This window comes from Anguilla rostrata, chromosome 11, assembly GCF_018555375.3.
Source record: "Anguilla rostrata isolate EN2019 chromosome 11, ASM1855537v3, whole genome shotgun sequence".
Taxonomy (NCBI): domain Eukaryota; kingdom Metazoa; phylum Chordata; class Actinopteri; order Anguilliformes; family Anguillidae; genus Anguilla; species Anguilla rostrata.
Window position 1 is genome coordinate 16,368,630 of NC_057943.1, and position 19,842 is coordinate 16,388,471.

At 42.2% G+C, this 19,842-nt stretch overlaps 1 protein-coding gene across 11 annotated transcripts in view; it reads left to right on the forward strand.

Moving 5' to 3' along the window:
* The window catches only part of LOC135234092 (ERC protein 2-like), a 232,480-nt gene that overhangs the window by 190,933 nt on the left and 21,705 nt on the right, over positions 1-19,842 (forward strand). For 10 of the 11 annotated variants that reach the window (XM_064298254.1, XM_064298257.1, XM_064298258.1 and 7 more), the window contains one exon: positions 17,065-17,250. The gene's annotated coding sequence lies outside the window, so the exon portion shown is untranslated. The remainder of the gene's footprint in view (positions 1-17,064; positions 17,251-19,842) is intronic. The other variant, XM_064298255.1, reaches the window with a different exon arrangement.

Genomic DNA, 19,842 nt, shown 5'->3' on the forward strand with positions numbered 1-19,842 from the left:
GAGGCGAATATTCTCTCCTTTTTCCTAATCAGGTTTGGTCACACTAATCATTATCCAGATGCAATGTAGAGAATGTGAACTGAAATACTTGAGAACTTGGCCCGCACACAGAGGGAAGCGAGCCGTGAGAATGAAGCAGTTCTGACACACGTAGGCAGAGCCTGCCAAGGCCTGCTGACCCCTCACTTCAAACAAAGGTTTTCACAGCGTTTCTGGCCGCCTCAGACAGTGCAGCACTTCATTGGGGATTTGGCGAAGCCTGTTTCTCATCAAATGCCCTGGTACTGTACCTGTCAGTGGCACTGTGTGTGACAAAGTTCGTGCAGCCAGCCTTGTGTGTTACAGAAGACGAGGAAGGCTCTGAACATGGTCCGGAAAAACCGTTCTCTAAGGTGGAATCCCTGCCTGGCTCTGACTGCCCTAAAACGACAGCTGCATTGTACAGTAATTTCACTTCACAGCCACACATTCTGGCTCTGCTCCTCCTTCATGTTCCTACCTAGGGGCTGTTTTTCCTCTCTGTAACCTTTTCCAAACCATATCTTGCATTACTGACTTGGGAGGTTGGCCTTTTGTTCTTTTGAATTAGCACCTTCCTCGGCAGAGAGGTTTCTTTTCATTACGGCTCTTTACCGTCATATTAGATTTTGATTTTTTCATATCTGTTTTTCTTGTCCTTTTTTAACAGGACATGTGCTGCCTTGGTTGTCTGTAGACTTTGTGAAAGTGGAGACCCATTATTATTGTTCCCCTTGCCAATCCTGTTTGTTTACGCTTTTCGGCTCCAGCTGTTTTTAGGACACCCGTGGGCTTGAGGTGCGGTGGTGTGGCCGTGTGGTTGGCTTGGAGGTTGATCTAGAACGTTAACTGCATAGTTTGTTTTCCTTCTCTATTTCTAGCCTGTTTCAGTGTTTGGGGGTGGGGGGAGGGGGCCGTGCGGCATCACCTGCCCTGTGCAGGATCACACATAGGGATGATGGGATAGATTTTCTGCTTCTGGGCTAACATCTGCATAGAAGTTCCAATAGCAGGCTGAAAGGTACCCAGATCTTCAGCAAGAGCAACACTCTTTGCCTCAAAAAACTAGTGAAAAACAAAAATGCAATTTATTTCAAGCAAGTCACCTTCTCAGGTAGAAATCTGTATTGAGTGATTAAATGTTTGTGTTTTAAGTCCTGAAAACAATGACTCCACTGTTTATTTTCAGTGACAAGTCTGCGTTTGTTTAAGGCTTTATCTGCATTATGCTTTTATGCTTGCTTTACTAGAGAAAACAATTGGATTTTTAATGCAGCCTGGTTGCATTTATAGGCAATTTAGTTTTGCAGAACAGTCTGCAACAGTCCTTGGCTTTTCCTATAAATGCAAACGGAAAGGTTTGTTCTTGATCTTTAGAAAGCAAACGCTCCTTTGACCTGCTTAGCAAAACCTTGCAAATTATTTAAATAAACATATACAGTTCTAAATCGCAATGAATTAGCCTGCTTTGATTTAGCTCAATGATAATGGTAGCACTGCCAATGCAGTTTTTTAGCATGTAGATCAAAAAAGCAGTAAAATCTGCTGTAAAAATCTAATTTTATACTCTTGTTATTGTGGGCACTGTTAGGAGCTCCCTATATCCTTACATCAGCGTCACATGTGTGTATGTTCTTCACCATGTAATCATGTTGCTAGAGTACATGCTGATTGTAAGTGCAAATATTACAAGGAGAAGGATTAGGTAAGTGTTTAGTCATACCATGAGAAAGCCAGAAACAGAGGAACCTCCTTCAGAAGTGGTGAAGGGAGTGGTGCGATGTTTGCAATGGTTAGAGACGCTTAGAGATGGTCTAATAGGCACTTTGGAGATACAGGTTTAAATCTTTCTCAAGTGCAAATGTTGACAAGTTAAAACACCTAAAAGAGAAAGAGCAGTTGCTGACAACTGCTTCACTCTCCAACTGCTGAGTACAGAATGCCATCCGGTCTCCTCACTCATTTACTCAACCACGACCAGGTGGCCCAGAGACACTGTGGGTAAGACCCCTCAGCTCCTGTTTGCTGTAGACGGCTGCTGGCCTTGCTTCTCTGGCCCTTTCAGGAGGTGTCATAGCTGTCAATCAACCCCAGCTTTCAAGCACCCCTGCGTCCTGCCTGCCCTGTGGCTGGAGGGAGGCTTGTTTTTTTATTGGCCACTATTTGCGTTTCCTGTTAAATGGGCTTGTTGAAATAGTTACACCTGCAGGTCTTTAATGTCACAAGCCGCAGGAGCTGCCCTGGAGCCAGTGTACCGCCCCCCTTCGTCGGTGACAGAGCACGTTGCTATGCTGCAGGGGGTGGGGGGGTGGGGGGGTGGGGGGGGGCTGTGCTTGTACACCGAAGAGATGGAGGGTCTTTAACTTTTTATACCCCCTTTTTTATCACTCACTGGCCCCTCCATTCAGAACAACCCCCTCTGGGACTGTAATTAGGCTACGAAAGGTATTGGGGCGCAGGGATTCCAGGGAGGAGGGGGAGAAAAAAACAGTTCTTCAAACCTCAGGGAACCAAACCAATCTGGGGATTCTGGAAAATGTCATGAGTGGTGTCAGGGGTGGGGGGTGGTAGGGGGGCTGTCTTTCTGGTGGTGTTTCACCCCCTGCCTGCTGCTTCTGAGCATGCTGCCTGTAACACAAGCCAGGTTCTCCACCAGCTTCACCATTGACCAGCCAACTGCTTCTCAAGACACAATCAGAATCTCTCTGTAGATGGGAAATATAAAACCAAGTTGAAAAAAATTCCCACCTGTCAGTCAAAAGTGTTCCACCTTTAAAATGCATTTGTGGTAACTACACTGTTTCCCTTCCCACCTGACTTTGAGCTCTGTTTTCGTAATTCCCGAACATCGAAAAAGAGAATTGTGGGTAATTTCAGAGAAGGAGGCTTGTGTAATCTTGTTAGCTTTGCTTCCTTTTCAGTGTGTTCTTTCCTAGCTGTGTTTTCTGTACATTACATAGATTGGGCTTCATGGGTTAAATGAACATTACTAGCATCTCATACTCAAATACTCCTTTCTTAGGCCTTCCACAATATGTCTTAAAAGGCAGTCTCAAATTGGGTAATAGAAAGTAAACATTTATGATCAAGATTGACGTAGACGGAAATGGAAGGATGGAAAAACAACAGTTAATGTATTTTAAGAAGTAATTCCAGAAGAATTCCCTTATTTTCGTTTTATAATGTATTCAAGGTATGTCTGACATATGAGGGGTCTTTGTAGAACACATACAAATGGTTGGAAAAAATCTGCAGGGATTTCTTTTTTTTATCCCTGTGACTGCAAGAACATTGTAGAAGTTGTATATTTGAGACCTTTCGGGAATCAAGAATACAATATAAACTCTACAAATACATTAAGTACTTCAGAAAACGCACTTTGTAAAACCACAATCACTCAAAAAAGTCAGAGTAAATCAGTTAAATAATAAATGGGTCGGACGTGTTACGGGTTTAAAAAAAAAAAATTTTTAAACATTTTTTGCACTTTATTCACACAGGAGGAAAGCTGAGAGGATTACAGACACAGAGGATATCATAGTTCAGAAAGTGACACAGCCTGGAATCAAACCCTTGCCACACAGGGTGATCCATATATGAGTTTGAGATTCGACTTCCCTACAGGCTATGTCTCAGGCTTGCCCTTGCATTCTAATGTTATATTGATTGGTTTTGTATAAAATAGCAATAGAAATAGAACTAAAAATTTTCTTCATATTTTTGTTAAATTCAAAAGTGATGCTTCCAAATTCATGTTTTGCAAATTATTGAGAATGTTGTTCTGAATCATACTCCTTTTTTGTGTGTGTAATATAGATCAGTAAAAGGTTTTCCCCAAATTTTCACATACAGTTTGTTTGCCTGAAGCTTATAGTAAGCGACCGATTCACCAGATATTTGAATAAGTGATCTGGGATCTGTTGTTTGTTGCTGTGAGGACATCCAGGAGAACTGGGGACCCCAGGAGGTGCTCAGAAAACGATATGACCAAGCTGTGGCGCGGAGCTCGCTGTAACCAGATCTCAAATTGGTCTTTAAAATGAGCCATCCTTCACAGTTCCCGTTGTCTCAGGCTAAGCTGTATACCTGATTTTGGTGGTACTGAAAGGATTCCTCTGACTTCTGAGAATGCGGAGTGCTGGGCTGATGAGGGAATAGGCTTTTTAGCTTTCACAAATCAATCCCAGCGCTGTGAGCTGCCCGTGTGTTTTTTTAAGGCTTCCTTCTCGTCTGAAGTGTGGTTGAAGGGTTCTCTGTCGTGTCTTTTATCTGTCCCTCGGAAAAAGCCACACTTGTGAAGGGTACATTCAGCAGCGGATTAGCCCCGGCGAAGGAGTCGCTTCGTCTTACACGCGCGCTGCCAAGTGGGGCTCTCTCTTCCTCCGCCCGCTCGGCCGTCCCGCACTTTGGGAGGGCTGTAATGGAGAATCGCTCAGGGCGTGCTTCAGCCTCGGGTCCCTTGTCCCACAAACTCTGTGAGCGAAATTCAAGGTGGCTCTTCGTGCACGCGTGGATCGGTGTGCAGCTGGGAGGTCCTTGCCCGGCACGGCACTTCACGAGTCCAGAACCAGGGCCGCCGTCCCCAGAGCTCTGAAAAAAGGGCTGACAGGGTTTTCTTTTAGCACATCATCTTCCCTGAAACAGGAGACACTGTGCCAAGCATAAGCCCGGGCACAGTCCGATCTGTCTGCGCTCGGGGCACAGTTGCATGTTTTCAGTTTGTTGCTGAGGGAAGCTTGAATGACACTGCTCTTCAACAGTTAGCGGTTTCACAAAACACGAGGTGGATGATCCCATACAGAGCAACTACTGCAATGCAATAACAGCTCTTTCCTCAATACTTCCTTCAAAAGGTGTGAAGTCACATGAAGTCAGAGGGGCACTGTCATACAAAAAACATGTTTAATGATGCAGTTTAACAATGTATTGATTGAGTTATAAAGCAGTAATGAGGAAGCATGTTTCTACAACTGATATGCAGTGTGGTTTGTTTCATTGCTCTTGGGTTGCACACTCTTGTTGCTCCTGATATTAAGTCAACAGGTTTGATATAACCTGTGTGACACAGTCACCACAGTGAAGCTAATGTACAGAGATGCTGATGATTCATGTTTATAAAGTTCCTTCCTCAGAGTTCCTGTGATGGTAAAAGCTTTAGAGCTTCTCCCAAACATTACACAATGTCTCAGCTTCCGTAATCTGAATGCCATTTGTTTGACTACCCAGGGTAATATGAAAGAATGATTGCTTATATAAGTGCATTATTTTGGAACATCATTTCAAAAGCCTCCCTCCTACATAGGGACTAGTGTTTGGCAACACAGACCGGCTCCTCCCACCCCCCGTCACTGTCTGGGATGATAGTAAAAGAGATTAGGCAAACTGAGATATGGAGGTATCACTGAACTTGGGCTGCTGTAAGTAGGTCACGCAAAGCTCAAACATGTAGCCCTAACCAGCTGAAAATGCTGCAGATGTGCTGACATCAAAAAAAGATTTATTCAGGGATTCTTTTGATTATGCCAAGTAATTCCATTTGTACTTGTTTGTTTACGTAAAAGTTTTCTTTTTCTCTCTTAATTTTTCTCCATTCGGTTTTTTTTTAACTTTCGGTACTTTATGAGTAACTCAGTAAGCTTTTTTGACGTGACTTTGTTTGACGTTGGTAAAACAGTTCAAGAATGTTGCGGTTTTGTCTTCCGGCGGTGTGGTGGAGCGGCATGGCATGTTGCTGTTGCTTATGGAAAATGCACAGCCAGTGACAAGATTAGCCATTCGGGCTGTTATCGGCCCATGGAGAAGCCCCATCTTTATTTTTCTGTGAGCCGTCCCATGGCGGGAGACTTTTTAAGTGGTAACCCGAGAGCCGTATCTTAACCCACGAGGACGCTCTTTTCTTCTAGTAAGTATTTATGGAGGTGGGTTAATCTTACAGTACAAGTGGACACTCACCTGACAGCTCTCACAGTATGGGGATTAAGCTTTCATGGGTGGACATTTTTATCATACTTATTCATTCCCTTGGAAGAAAGCTGGCTTTTAGATGCTTCAGAGAGGATGCCAAATGGCCTGTCAAGATTACATCTTGCATGCGAAATTCGCCAAATATAATGTTACAGCACAGGCTTCCATTATTTAATCGGCAAAGTTCAAACAGGTCTGTGAGAGAAGCTGGTCTTAATAAAATGAACGAGTTGATGCCGGCATCTGCCCTTCTGGTTACCCATGCTCTGTGTATACTACCAAAAAAGTGAAGTAGCCCACTTATAAAGAGCACCAGGAAGACTTTCTCCTGGTGTTTATTTGGAATGTGTATGTGTGGCACATGGGAGTGCCCGCTGCGTGCGCCAACCCTTATCCTACCCATGAGTCCTGCAGGTAGAACTGCAGCTGGCCCAGGGTGGCGCCCTTCTGTAGCTCATTGCTGATTGTTGTTGGGCTTGGCCTGAGGTTGAAGTCACGCACCGCGTGTGGCTGACGGTGAGCCGTGGCAAGGAAGGCCGTCTCCTGTCTCTTCCACGTTTGGTGGGTCTAGACACTGGTGGACTGAGTAGAGTGAGTGATGCATTGAACACACATGCGAGTCAGAGAGTGTAGTGTGGAGTGCGTGACTGTAGGGAACTGCAGACGTTGTCATTCAGTGCCTGTTTGACGTTGATTTCGCAGCTGAACTCCCTTTTAAGCATAGCACTGTCTGAAAGCCTTTCCACTTGGAGCTGCTAATCTTCGACATGTATAGCCATACATGACGTCACCACAGTCATTTTGGCTGTTGTTGTTGTCCCTGAATCAAACAGTCTGCTATGCATGTACTGATCCTATCACATTAGTAGGACTGTTGGTTCTCCAAATGATTGGGTATACCTATATGGCATGTCCTTGAAGTCATAAAAACGAAATTAAAACTTTTTGCAAACTCTTTAAGTGATCTCATCCCTTGACAGAGCTGAACTTGATTTGATAAAAAAAGTAAAAATACTCCTAGTTGCAAGTAACTTTGTGGATGGTGCCTTATACGTAATGTCCTTAAAACGAGCACACCATCAGTATTAGGTCACTATGCTTTGATGCACAGTTATCATGATAGAATAAGACGTTTCTGGTCCGTTTTATGTCTTCGCTAAATGCATATGAAGGACAACAAAATAAACATTCGTGTCCATGGGATAAACAGTGCACACATCAGGTTACCCACAAAAGAAAAAAACCCTTCGTTTTAATGAAAAAAGTATTTGTGTAATTTGTTTACATGGGATTGTAACATTTTAATGGGAAAATGGCTTTAATGCACCGCAGAGCACCTGAATTCAATTTCGATTGCTGCAGATCTTAAAGATCGCATACAATTACTGTTCAGTTTGAGTTTGCATTTTGCCAAAGAACATTGGAAGGAATGACATGGAGACCACACATTGAATGTGTTCCTGGTGTAGAGTCTGACCTCTGAGCTTTCTCTGGAGAAGAAATTGCTTATAGAAATGAGTTAGAAGATCACCAATGGATTCGCTTTTCTTGTTTTAGTACTCACATGGCTGGAGTGCCGCACGACTCTACTTGTGCCCTCATTTGCGGGTTTGTCTATAAATTGTTGGGTGCCGCCCGCCCAAATGTGTAAACAAGGTTGGCTTTGGATACGAGTGCACTGGATTATTGTGATGTGATTCATTTTCAATTCTGCGTCAAGGGGAAGTCTGACTAGACATCTCAAGATAGACTGTACAAACTTATGGTTTTGAGTGCTGTACACTGAATGTGGCCATGCTGCGTATGAATCATGCAGTTATTTTCTTTTTTTTTTTAGAAACGCAGTAATTGCATTAAGCACATGCCATGTCATTGGACTTCTTGTCTGGTCTGTGGGCCTTGCCATTTGTTGATGACCCTCTAAATATTACTGGGCTTTCCTTCACTTTTTTTTTTTTTAAAGGACACCTTTTTAAAAAGCCATTATCCCAGAACATAGGAGATGGGAATTATTTTTTTTCTTGCTACTTTTGAAAGCAGTGCTGTGTTGTAGATATTTTTTTAAATGTGTGTGTGTGTGTGCATACATGTGTTTGTGTTGTGGATTTAGTCTGTTTTAAGGTTTTGGACTCAAACCCATTTTTTATTTAATATATGCGCAACAACAGCAACATCAGCAACAAAAACTTTAACTAAGCAATTTAATACCCGACCTTACCCCAAAGGCCTACAGTCTTGGCTCAATGGTGCATTTGTTTTAATTTACTTGATGAAGGGCATCTGGATTTAAAATACCTGATAAACATTCTGCAGAACTCTACTGTAGGCCACCAAGCCAATAAAAGAAGCTCTCTCCGGCACATTTGTAGTTGTGCACACAGTGTGTAACAAAGCCAGACTGGTGCACAGGAAACATCACAGAACACATCTCGCCTGACATGTGTTCAGCAGCTTGAAAACAATTACTTAACAGCATTTCTGTGGAACAAATTAGTTTTCAGCCCAGAAAGAAAGCTTTGAACATGTGGCTCATTTGTTTTTTGTTTGTTTGCTTTACTTTATGATATTCTGCAATCTGTAATGAAGCATTCCATGCATGTGAGTTAGTTCAGGCAACAGCTTCAAAGCGGACAAATTAAATGTTCTCACTTGAAAATGTGGAAATTAGGAAAGGAGTGATGTGACAAAGCAAGTCAAAAGAATGTCAAGAGAATGAAGATGGTGTTCCTGTTCCCCTTCGTAATGTTTGTCACACCCTTGTTGTGTTCGCCAGTCTGTTTAAACCCAGATACATATACAAAATATCCAAATGAGGACTGGCCATATTAAAATTACTTCATGCAGGCCTGGTCAGTTTTATCTGATCTAGTGTCCAGAATGCAATATGACACATGGTTAAATCACATCCATAAATCATATCAATAAATGAAGGTAAAGGCATAAAGTATCATAAAAAGATAGGTAGTAAAAACATATGAAGTATAATATAATGTAACACTCTGAATTTGCTGTCATCAAAAACATTTTGTGAACTCAGCAAAACTGTGGCATTGCTTAAATGCACTCTCCTGTCAAATGTATTGCAGGTAAATGAGAAGCGGCTTGAGCTTTAGAACTGCTCAACTTTACTTTGGGAGGTTTGTAACAGACACATCATGACTAAGCATAACTTATAAGACTAATGACCCTAATTATAGAATAAAATACTTTTTAAAAAATGATCTTTCATGCTGTGAAAATTTAGTCAGATTTGCAATCGCTTAGAATAGTATTTTTAACATTCCAATTGAGGTACAGTAGTGTAGGTAGCGACTTCATTGTTAAACAAAATGTGCTCCTCTGACTCATCTAGTGTCAGTGGTGAGGAGGATTTATACAGTCTGGAGCAAAGTTTACAGAAGAGACGAGAGATATGTAAGGTGGGGCAGGTGAGGGAGAATGGTCAGTACATTGTTCCACCATTGATACACACTTACTCAGAAACAGTAGGTGAATATGAGCAGCAGTGAATTAAGCTGTCTCCTCATGTCTGCTTTAGTCAGTCGCAGGTCTGTTGGTTTGTCCGGTGGGGGCATCTGGCCACTGGGTGGAGTCTGTTTGTGCAAATCTGTGAGTCATAATCTATGCAACTCAGCAGTGATGTATGACAGCAGTCAACTGTTTTCTTCTATATGAACGCCTTGGAGGCTTTTCAAAGGGAGGCAGAAAGAGGAAAGAAAGCTACCAGTAATAATTGAGTCTGAGCCCCTTTGCTTTTGTGAAAGTATGTGATAGATTAGAGGTAATGTTATACACTGGCAATGTACTAACCCCACCCCCCCCCCCCCTCACCCCCCACCCCCAACTCTTCAGGCGAAAGTTTAAAAGAGTAAACGCAAATGAAAGGAGTACAGATGGCACTGGAATACACAAAGAGTTCATTCAGCTGTTCCCCAGACACAATGGCGCAACTTATCTGCCTGCATCGTATCAGCAACAGAGCCATGACTCGCAACCCCTGTGTCATTAGAGGATTGACCTTGGTGCCATTTACCAATCAACTCTGCAACAGACTACGGCTGCCCGATTGGTACTATCAAAAGGTGAAGAGTGGCAGCTTTGCACATGGGTGAGGGAGGAGATTTTGGAACTGTGATGCTGTTTTTTAGGAAGAACTGATGGAGTGGGTGTGGCAATATAAATGTAAAAAGGACCTTAGTTCTCTTGGAGGGACTGGTATAGATAGATATTTATTGGTCCTTTCGGAAATTAATCTTGTGCCGTACAGCAATCCTCAGACAAACAAACAGACAACTACAATACCAACAACCACAACGACGACAGCACCAACAACAAACAACAACAGAGCACCTCAACATAATCACAGACCTATACACAACATATCACCAAAGTGCTCTACATATTGTAAGGTGCAGCATCCTCACACACAGAGGTTCAGTTATTTTGTTTCACAGTTTGTTCCACGCAGTACTGATAGGCACGGATGATCCGCGAGCCCTGTTGGTACGGAGGGATGGCACCCTATACTGTCTGCCTGATGGTAACGGCTCGTATACGCTAAATAGGGGATGTGTATACACGTGAAATAAAAAAGCACAAGAGACCATGATGTTCATAAAAAGTGGTCTGATTGCTCTGAAGTAGGCTAAGATCCCTGCGCTGCTAAGCATTTGGTTAAAGCAGGATGACAGGAGCTTCGGTCTCAAACCGCCCCTTTCCCTTCATCTTCTGTTTCTCATATAACCCACTTGACTGATGCATGGTGGATCCTCCTATCCTGCTGGAGACATTTGTTTATCTGTTTATTTATTTCCCTTTTTTTCCCTGTTTCTGCCAGTACTACTCTCTCACATTGCCTACATAATGCATTCTGGAGCTGTGGATCGTGCATTGCTGTTATCCAATGCTCTCCACACTAAAACCACACAACAGAAGAGCTAGCAGTGATTGAAGGAGAGTTGTGTATCACACTGACAACAGCAGGCAACGCCTGATGAGCAGATAGGTGGTATTTGTGCAATGGAAACCCTAGGAACTTTGGCAAACTTAAGCCCTACCTACCTAGCAGGATGAAGCCAATTGTATCCCACTGGTGAAAACTGTGATTAATGACACAGTGCATACTTGAACTAGTATTATCTAGGCTGTAGGGCTCAGTCTGCATTTATAGCGGCTGCTTTTATCAACTGAGCCCTATTTTTGTAAGAATGGCCCTTTCTCAGATCTCTATGTCTTCCTTCAGTAGTTAGGATTTAAATCAGTTACTGAATCACTATTCAAAGAACAAGCAATCTTTAAACAACTCTGTACCTTTTTGGCCATGTTAACATTTCCAAAAATTAGTTTTTTAATACCCTTCCACATCAGGAGTTGATATTATTCCCAGAATTTTGGGGCACTCAGGAATTTGGAGATAAATGACAGAAATGTTTTGCCTTCAAGTTATTTCTTCTCTCCTAAATGGAACCAGGTGGAAAGCCATTTGTACATGTTCTGCTGATGTGTGTATCTACACTGCAATGTGCGCCAGTTTTATCATTTCTATCACTTAAAAAAGTATTACCAATTGCTGAAAGATATTTTAATGACACATCAGTCATTCCAGTTGTACTTTTTTTTTTTTAAATAATAGTTTTCCAGTCAAAGGTTTGTTTTATTTTTCTGATCTCAGTGACCTTCCTTTGAACATATTCTCACATCTTTTGTTTCCATATAAGATTTCAAAAATAGGAAGTGGTGAATTATTTCCTGTGTGGCTTTTGGGCTCCTCTGCTTTGTTTGGAATAAAAGCCCCCATAGAGGCTGAAAGAGCAGGTGTTGGTGGAAGGCAAGTCGCAAAGTGTCTTTCACACATTCTCTTGTCAAAGCTTTGCTTTTTGCATTGTGCCGTAGCGGGATTTATTTGTTTTTCCTCAGCCTAAAAAAATGCTTTCTTCTTCATCTGCTTCTTCTTCTTCTTCTTCTTCTGTTACTCTGGGCAGAGGATATTATAGCGCGGTGATGAAGGCTGCAGATAAAAACGCCCGATCGCACGGAGTGCACGTCTTTCGGCAGGAGCTGACAGATGTGATCCCCGAATCATCCCCTAGATTAACTGTAATTTAACGCTCTCGACAGACGAGACAACAGTAGAAGACAATTACGAAGGTGTATCAAAGAATGCGAGTAATCCCTGTTTACACGCTTGCGAGGGTGCGATTCCGCTGCACTGTGGGGATGGGAGAGGGCATTCACAGATGCTGGCTTGCTGAGTGAGGGGGGGATGAGAGGGCCTGCTCTGGGGATGTCGTTTTCACTTTTCCAAAGTGCTGAATTCCTAATCCGAGGGGCCTGATATGCACAGACACGTCAGGTCTCCTGGCGTTCAGCCAGGCCAGACCTCATAAACTCCGTCTAATAAATGGATTACTTTAGCCTGCACTAACACATATTTTGTCTGGATAGAATTTTTGCTCTCTACTTCCGATGCACATTAAAGAGAGATATTTTTTTTTTAATGAAGCCCTAACTTGTTGAGTGTATGATGTCTGACACGCCTGGTTAAAGCTGCATTATGCTTTTGTCTGAATAACTACAATCATGCAACTGCATGAAACTATTGTGTAATATCTTCAAGTAGTGACCAAGTTTTTAAAGTGATCTTTTTAACGTTTTTTTAGCCCCACAATTTTACATTTTGAATGATTTGTTTATTTATTAACAGCTTCGCCTACATTGAAAGCCCATGTATACCATTTGAGTATTCAGCTGCCATTATTGGTGCGCATACAATCAAAAGGAATCAATGATTGTTATATAAATAACCTTTTAATGTTTTCTTTCCCTTTTTCACAATCATGTTGCTACCAACTGCATTTCTCCTCTCTGCCCTATTTAGGTAGTAATTACAGTGTTCACCATTAGTGGACCATGTGTCCAAATACTCGCTAATCAACAGTGACCTTCATGGTCCAACATGCTGGCAGAATGTTTTTGTGGGTCATCATTTTTAAAGCCAGGTTGTCAACCCTACAGTGAACCTGGTTGCTGTACTCTATTAGAGAAACATACATGTGGAGCTGTGTTTTCTTAAAGATATTGGACCAGGTCCAAAAACAAGAGAGCCCTATTCTTAACCATTTCCACAAAAACAGTTATTAAGTTTAGATCATGCATTCAGGTCCATATGTTGAGTACTTGGAGGGAGGAGAGCTTGCACCTTGTTCATGGGAACAGCTTGGCTTTTTACAGGACCTTTCATTGTTGTCAGTGTTGATGTATTTAATGACAAAAATGTCAGGAAAATGTGAACTTTTACTGTACCATTTGAGGAATTACATTTTAAAAGAGTAAACATCCAAAGTAGGTTGCTTTACTTGTCATTGTTACCTTAATATTCCAGTGGTTTTGATGTTGTGTAAAAAATGCTGATTGTCTAACTGAAAACAAAGACTGCTGTTCAAGTTGGTTGGTTCTGGAATGCCAGACAAGAAAGAGTATGTATCTTTGTAAAATTTTACTTTGTGCTTGCATTATACTGAATAATGAGGGATTACTAAAGTTTAAGCAAAAATCAAACTGAAAAACATATCAGTGATTGACACCTTTATTTTGTGGCATATCAGGTGATGATGGTATTGTGCCTCAAACAAAATGGCCTTTCCTACAGTAAAATAGCTCCTCATAATAACACCTCTTTAGAGAACATTTGCCATTTTAACTAGCATTAGAGAGGACACATTATCCGTAAGATCCCAAAACCTGCTCCAGGTTAGAAAAATGTGTTTAATGAACTCAAGGGCAAGGCTTCAAAGGAGTCTGCAATTGAACTTGCGTATGGGGCCAGTGTCTTTGAACTGCGAAGGAGACGTTTTTTCGAAGTTGCCTGAAAGTTCGGCTTGTCTTGTAATCTGGCAACGAGTGAGCGGGGCTTCAAGAGTACGCCCGTGCAGTCGAGACAGGCAGGCAGCACTTCGCAACGAAAAGGCAGAAAAGGAACATGAGAAAGCTTGTTGGAAAGCTTGGCTTTTTGTGTTTTTAACCTGAGTGCTTTTCTGAGAAAACATTGTGGCTTAATGTTCAATCATTATTGAGCCTCATATGCTTAAGTATTTGTGTGTGTGTGGTATTTGACTTCAGTAACATTGGTGAGTGTTCATAGATTTTATCAAAAGTCAAAAGAAAATACTGGGCAAATGGCACTTCACATAAGCAGTAATAACCAATATATTATTAAACCTATATGCAGTCGATACAAAATCTACAGTAAGTTGCATTAGCAGTCATTGAATCATTCTGATTGGTGTATGTTGAAAACCGATACAAGCTAAGTCGATTTGGTTGGCAGAAATTGAAAGTGACTTGTGTTAAGTGGAAGAATGATACAATTGCTGGGCTGACAATGAAATTGTGGGAACCAAATTGCTCGTCGGATCGAGTTCAACCCTGAGTTCAGATTTTGAAATATTATTGCCGTTTATAGAAGTCAAATTGCATTGCGTAGATCTCCCTCTTGTTTTGACAATGAAATATAGTACCTACTTTCTGAAATTGCCCGTTCTCTGAGTTAGATGTCGTCCGGCCTTCCTTTGGTCTGAGCGGAGCGGGCTGCAGTGATGGACGTGCACATGTCGTGTGCCCTGTGTTTGCCACCTGCAAGTAATCGGCTGAAATTAGCCACTTAAACGCTGATCATGTGCAGCACAGCTTGACTGAGACACATGAGCGCTGGCTCCAGACTGCACAGACCGCCTCTCTCGCAGGAGAAACCTTTCACAGCTGGCAGTGCTTCTTTACTCAGGCACGGAGATATGCCTCCGTTTATTTTTCATTTTGTTTCTTTATTTCTCTGCGCGCTCGTGTTTAGATATTCAACGTGTTCTTTTGCAGTTTTTTCCCGGTGCCTCTTTTCTAGGTACATGGTGCTCCTCACTTGGGTGTAAGCCCAGCCAATGCTCCCTTAAGAACACAGGGGGCCATGTGTAACATATGCTAATGGAAAGTGGTAAACAAATAGGCCATTAATAGAAAGTTCTAGCAGCACATTTTAATAAAGCCCCCCAGATAAGCACTGATTTTCCCTGCACTGCAGGTCCTGGAAGTCCTGAAACTAATTTGCCCTCCTGTTTCATTGGCTCTCTGTTCAAGGGCTTCCTTTGGCAAAATAACCTGGTTCTCATTAGGCACATCCTATAAGACCCTTGACGATTGCATGCAAAGGAAATAAGATTGAGACGCAAATTAATTCCCATCCTCGAGTCAGATATCTGATATTGATGACCAGGATGTAAAAAGAGAAACTATTTACTTTTAGTTTCTTTCTTTTTCTCCTTCCCTTGCTCCTTCTCGTCATGCTTTTTAATTTTATCCCTTAAACCTCTAAACAGGGAGTAAAACGGTGTGTGTGCATGTGTGTGTGTGTGTGTGTTTGCACCTCGTTATTAACCAGCTACTTTGTAGAGATTTTGAGAATCCTCTCTCTCTCTCTCTCTCTGGCTTTTTTAACCCTGTTAACACATGAGAAATGAATGAGGCTCTCTTTCAGATAGCCCCGGAAGTATGCCCTTCTCAGACTACTTTCAAATGGGAAATTGTACATAAATGGGTTCACCCTGTGCCCCAGACCCACAGCAAACATTTGAAGAAGGTGATGGGCTTCATTGAAGGTTATGCTTTATATTTGACGCCTTCCCAAGTGTACGCATACTGTATGCTTTCTATGACCTTTCATTCAGAAATCATAGAATATGTTTATCTTGTGTCCATTCATTACACTTTTTTTTCAAAACACACTTTGGCTTTGGAGCAGTTTCATACAACTTGTTTTAAATTGTCAAAATTATGGGTGACCTTTCAGAGGTGAGGAGCTGTGGGGGAGGGATTTTAACTTTAAGAAATCAGTTTGAGGAGTGATTGGTGCATTCTGGGTCCTCATTTTCAGGGGTCGCCTATTGGTATAATTGACGGGCCTCCCTGTACACCACTGACATTCCTATAGCCCAAATTACTTAATTGGTGTTAATTATGTAATCACAGTGTTGAAATGTGAAGGGCCAAAGGTTACTATTACATTTGGAAGTCACTGCAGGGTACTCAGGTTTGGGTAGGAGAATTCTTCTCAGTGTTTCTTTAAGTTTCTATAATATGGCTTGGGTGCATTCCTGCTCCGATCTATCCTTGACCCACCATCTTGTGATTATAGTGAGTTACACACTGCTGCTCTGTTGGTGCGAGTCATAGGAAGGCCATTGTGGTTCAGCCTGATTGCGCTCCTACAGAAGGATCCAATTTGATTCACTTTGCCTATGTTTAGTCGTAAGCACGGCTCTTTAGAAATGTAAGGAGTTGGAAAAGACCATTTAAACAATCATCATTTGTGTTTATTAGTGCAGAGAGATATTTTAGTGGAAGAGTGGTCCATTACTGGAGAGTGTATATTCACTATGGTGGTAATATCTAGGATAGATAGTCGAGGATTTGAACAATCCCAAGTATGCTTACTATATGGGAAACACGTATATGAGCAGTGTGAAATGATTAGTTAGAATCTGAATCATTTGGTTTGCATGCATTTTAGAGTGGCTGATGCAAATAATAAATATCACTCTGTTGCAGAATAGGTAGCCTTTCCAGATCAACTTCAATAGAGAACTTGAACTGTGAACCTATAAAGGCATGGCTGTATAGATGTATGACTGATTGTCACAGTTTAGCTAGGCCCCTGATCTGCTCAGTTTGGTCAGATGGGTCCAGGTGTGATGGATCATGCTTTATGCTGCTGATATATTTGCATTAGTCAAAGAGTCTGAGTCTGTTGCATATTCTTCATGTCAGGAACCCACTTTCAGGTTCTTTATCGGCAGTAGAGACCAACCAGAAGCTGCCCACTTGCTTTTTAATCCCCCTACTGCTTCCCCAATGTCCTTTTCTTAACACCCTGTTACCACCCTATTGCCCCTTTACTGCCTGTCGGCCTTCCATTTGCCCCTACTGGCCCTGTCTACTATCCCACTTAAATGCCTAGCAACTGTGTCTTACATGCTGTACAAAGAGGGCGTTCTGCAATGCTCTGAACATGGAAATGCTCTGTGCCTGCCTACACAGATGATCCAGTCACCATTGGAGAAACAGCCATGGCACCAAGCTGAAACCGTACTTTGATCACTTCACCAGACTTTGCATACAACAGGATCCAAACATCTGAGGAGGGTCTTTATCTTCACCAAGCCCTGAGGAGGAGGAGGAGGATAAGTGCAAGTGGGCCAGGCAAGGAGGCCAGAAGATGAGCAGGTATGGAGCTTTATGTGATGATGATCTGATATCTCCAACAAGATATAATTGATTCATTGTTATCTCCCCACTCTCACTTTTTTCTTTATCACCGCATATGTATGCACACACACACACACACACACACACACACGCACAGGGTGCCCTCACCTTCTGTGCATGGTAAGATACTATGCAGTAGCCAGCTGCTTTTTGGCACTGCCTCTGCAAAGCCCCATTTATCATACGATAATGAGCTGGGCTTTGGGAGATGAGTGTAGGGTTTTATCCCAGAGGACGGCACGGCGTGGTGGTGGATTTGAAGTGACAGCACTGATTCTGAGATTGCCATGCCTTCCCGTACCCTGCCTGACAGCCTGCAGGTCTCTGTGGCGTATCCGTTTCACGGTTATCACCGTACATTTCCGTTTTACAGAGCTGATCCAAAAAAAGAACATTTTATACGCTGTATCTATTTTTGGAGCTCCTTTTTGCTTTAAGGAAATGCACAGTTGTGGAGATAGCGACATTGAAGCACATCGCGTGCCCCGATCTCAAGAAGCTAAGTCCAGTGTTTTTGTTCTAGACTCATAGTACGGGATAGAACTGGGGTTATGGATAAACTCTCGTATAGTAGCTGGTACGGTATGGACTGTAAGTGCACATTTACAGTAAATGTACACATCTGAAATGGTTGTTCCTGCAGGTTGAATGTTTTGATTCACTGGTGAATTCAGTATATTTATTTGCAGCAGTTCAGACTGAACCAAAGGGGGAAAATCTCTCATCAAAAAAAGAACACGCGGCCCAATTTAAACTATTAGCGTGCTCGTTACAGACATTTTAATTCCAGTCACATGGGAGCCCATGCACTGTAGCAGCCGCTTGTGAAACATAAAACTATGGGAACAGCTGAATAAATTCAAACACAGTGTGCTCATTCTGCACTCTGTGTCACAATCTGATAATACAGAAGAGAAACCTACACCAGCCCCTATCCCTTATGTTTTCATTACACTGCCCAGAATCTATACACAAAAACCACACAGTATTTAGATGAATCACTGGAGGTTCTGTAGGCACTGCGCTGAGGGGCCGATGGCTTTCGCTTGGAGGGCTGAGGTGAAACAGACACGGCGGGCAGGCAGTGGCATCAGGGCTCTGTACCGTGAACGCCATGCCCTCTGCAGCCGCCAGCCCTGATACTCGGAAAGATCTCAATCTGCCAGCTCACCAATGCCAATGTCAGCCTTTTAATTTCTGAAAAGCATTCATCTTCATCCTTCCTGAGAAATGTTATCGTTTCCTGATCACAATAATGTCAACCTCAGCCTTTTGAAACGTGTCAGTTTATATATCTTGGTAATGTCAACCGCTGTCTTTTGAGAAACTGGATAGGAGTTGGAGCACCTTCCAAAACACAAGCTGGCAAGCAATAGTTTTGTGTGGACTGGACACTAATATCCACAGTCACAGCAAGCAGTGAATGTAATTCCCTGAGGCAGGTTGCCCATGTCAAGGAAAAATACTCATAGTTAGTGCTGTACTGAGTCTGTTTGGTAGATTACAAAGTTACGGGGTCCTCTATGAATCCCCTTGTGCCTTGAGTGTGAACCTTTAGGCCAGCTGATGAAGACCACTGGACCTGGCCTCCCAGGGTGATGTTTTGAGAAAAGTGTGTCATAAGAAGTGATATGGTTTATATATGATCATCCCTGTGGAGTTAAATTTTGCCTGTGGTAAATCTTGGTCTCTCTCTCTCTCACTCTCTCTCTCTCTCTCTACTGACTACGAATATGTCTCCTTAGTCCATACCATCCTCTCTCTCTCTCTTCTCTGTCTGTCTCTTTCTCATCCTCCATCCCTCCAGTCCTCTACCTTTCCATATAGAACTGGCACATGCTGGAGTTTTAGACCCACTACTCCAAAAAGTCTTACAAATATGACCTCAACTGGTATCATGCAATTATTATTTACAAAATATATAATCAACTATTGGACAGTGTGTATGCATGTACTCTGTGTTTATATTATAGGATCTTTGTGAATGTATAAATCTCCATCACTGTTTACTTCAGACTCAAATATATAAACTAATATAGAAGCTAGCTTTTATTCTGGTCTTGTCAGAATAAAGGCATTTAGGAGTGTTTACCTGTGTGTTTGATCGGGGCCAGTCACCACCTGTGCATGGGCAGGTCAGATGTGCTGCTTTTGTGGTTATTGATGTTGTTAGTTTTTTGGTGCTTTTTTCCTTTTTTGATGATGGCTCCCTTTGATGTGGTCCTTTCCTGGATTCCTCCAGTGTGAAGTAGCTGAGGAAACGGACTCAATTAAAGAGCCCGGTGTGTAAGAGCTGTTATTACACCTTCCTTTACATTAACGCTGCTTCTGTTCGGCCAGTAAAGCCTGCTACAGTAGTGATTTCTGAGGACAACTGTTTTCAATTGCTACCTTTTTTATGTCAAAGCTGTATAAAGGAACACATAGATATCTACGTTAACTATCTCAGTTAGTGAACATAGAGACTAATATTTGTGTGGACAAAGCTAAGGAGTATTATTTTATTTGATTTCCCACAAGAGTGCATGTGCCTTTTTAAAAGCTAATTTT